Source organism: Sinocyclocheilus rhinocerous, unplaced genomic scaffold (assembly GCF_001515625.1).
Source record: "Sinocyclocheilus rhinocerous isolate Xijiao unplaced genomic scaffold, SAMN03320098_v1.1 scaffold2836, whole genome shotgun sequence".
Lineage (NCBI taxonomy): Eukaryota > Metazoa > Chordata > Actinopteri > Cypriniformes > Cyprinidae > Sinocyclocheilus > Sinocyclocheilus rhinocerous.
Window position 1 is genome coordinate 42,952 of NW_015665101.1, and position 2,093 is coordinate 45,044.

At 30.6% G+C, this 2,093-nt stretch overlaps 1 protein-coding gene across 1 annotated transcript in view; it reads right to left on the bottom strand.

Annotated features, from left to right (window-relative positions):
* Positions 1 to 2,093, bottom strand: part of LOC107731121 (transducin beta like 1 X-linked) — a 22,360-nt gene that overhangs the window by 8,409 nt on the left and 11,858 nt on the right. The window lies entirely within an intron of this gene.

The following is a 2,093-nucleotide window of genomic DNA, read 5'->3' on the forward strand; positions in this document are numbered from 1 at the left end:
ATATATATATATATATTTTTTTTTTTTTCCCCTTTTGATTTTCCAGTATATATACTTTTCCACTTGTTTGTGGTCATTTTAAAATGCACAAATGGCAATTTCGCAACATTTTTACCGTATATTTTACGGATTGGTATAACATAACATTATAAGGTAATGCTTTACAATAAGGTTCATTAGTTAACAGTAGTTAACTACTTAAACTAAGAATGAACAATACTTCTACAGCATTTATTAATCTTAATGTTAATTTCAGCATGTACTAATGCATTATTAAAATCACATGTTGTGTTTGTTAACATTAATGCACTGTGAACTAACGTGGACTAACAATGAACGACTGTATTTTTATTAACCAACGTTAACAAAGATGAATACATACTGTAATAAATGTATTGTTCATGTTAATTAATACATTAACTAATGTTAACAATTGACACCTTATTGTAAAGTGTTACCCATTATAAAAGTTTCCTTGACTTTAAAATGTTATTAATTTCATCCGTTCAACTTTATTAAATTATTTTATTAAGAGTTTTACATTTATGCTTTATTATACGTTTTTGAAATACACAGATAATTTAAAGCATTTAAAATAACTAGAAATAAAATAAGTAAAAACTATAAATTGACAAGAAATAAAATTAATAGAACCTTAACTAAAAATTAAAATGAAATGTAAAATAAAAAAAATAAAAACGAATGCAAAATATTAATACGTAATAATGAGTGATACTAAAATAACACCGCCTGACACGCATGACTAAACAAACAGGATGATTGTCACGTGTATAAAAAAAAAAAGTCATAAAGCATGAAGTCATAATTTACTATATATTATTTACTTTATATTTTTAGTATATAATTAAATGATATACTAAACAATAATTTAGATATGTATAATTATTATTAATTATAGCATTATTTACTATATATTTATATTTTAGTATATATCAAATTAATTTTATATTATATATATTTTTTATTTTATTTGCTCTGAGTTCAGACATTTGTACCCATGCAATTTAATGCAGACGGTTTTGAAGAAGGTTTATATTTCATTTATACTTGATTATCCGTCACTAGAGAAAGACGCTCTTTGGCAGCACAAGGGTGTAGTTCCTAAAGCTACCAGCAGGGGGGGTGAGGCCTGAGTTACTGTTCTTTAGCTGGACTCTGGAGGGACTGTTTTCATCTGTGTTCGGTGGATCTCATTAGGTTAATTAACTGACACAAAACAGCCTGTAAGATATGACCGTTAACGCTCATACAGTCGCTCTATATAAAACAAGAGCGCAATTCTCCTGGGAGCCTGCAGGGCCTGCTGAACTAGAGCTAATGCACACATCAGATATCCGTCTCACAACAATTACACCAGTGAACACGGAGACCTGCAAATAAACCACCGGATCTGCAGAATTCAACACCCTACAGCCATTTACTTAGACTACAACACACATACAGACACTCCCTCACGAATAAAATACAACAACTACAATAAAAAAACAAGTACCATATTTTATGGCAAAGCAGTCACACATGACTTTAAGTTACACTGGGGCAAAGTTGCATTGTTAAGACTAAGAGAGAAAAACAATTACAGATAAGCTACATCAGTGTCAGAAATAAAAGGTTTACAAACATTATAAACACTATACACATGTATTTTAGTTCTTCTCGCTTCACAACAATTGTGAATTGGTATTAAGAAATGTAAAAAAAGTATATAAAGTATAAACAACCGTTATTATAAATGCCAAACATAAGCAAATTTATTAAAGGAGTAATTCTCCCAAAAATGAACATTTTCTGAAAATATGCTCACCCACAGATCATCCAATGTGAGTTTGTTTCTTCATCAGATTTGGAGAAATGTAGCACTGCATCAGTGTCTCAGCAATGGATGCTCTGCAGTGAATGGGTGCCGTCAGAATGAGAGTCCAAACAACTGATAAAAACGTCTTAATGCTGGATTTGTTTCAGCTTTTGTCTTCTCCAGATGTTAACTGATGGACTGGAGTGCTGTGGATTACTTGTGGATTATTGTGATGTTTTTATCAGCTGTTTGGACTCTCATTCTGACGGCACCCATT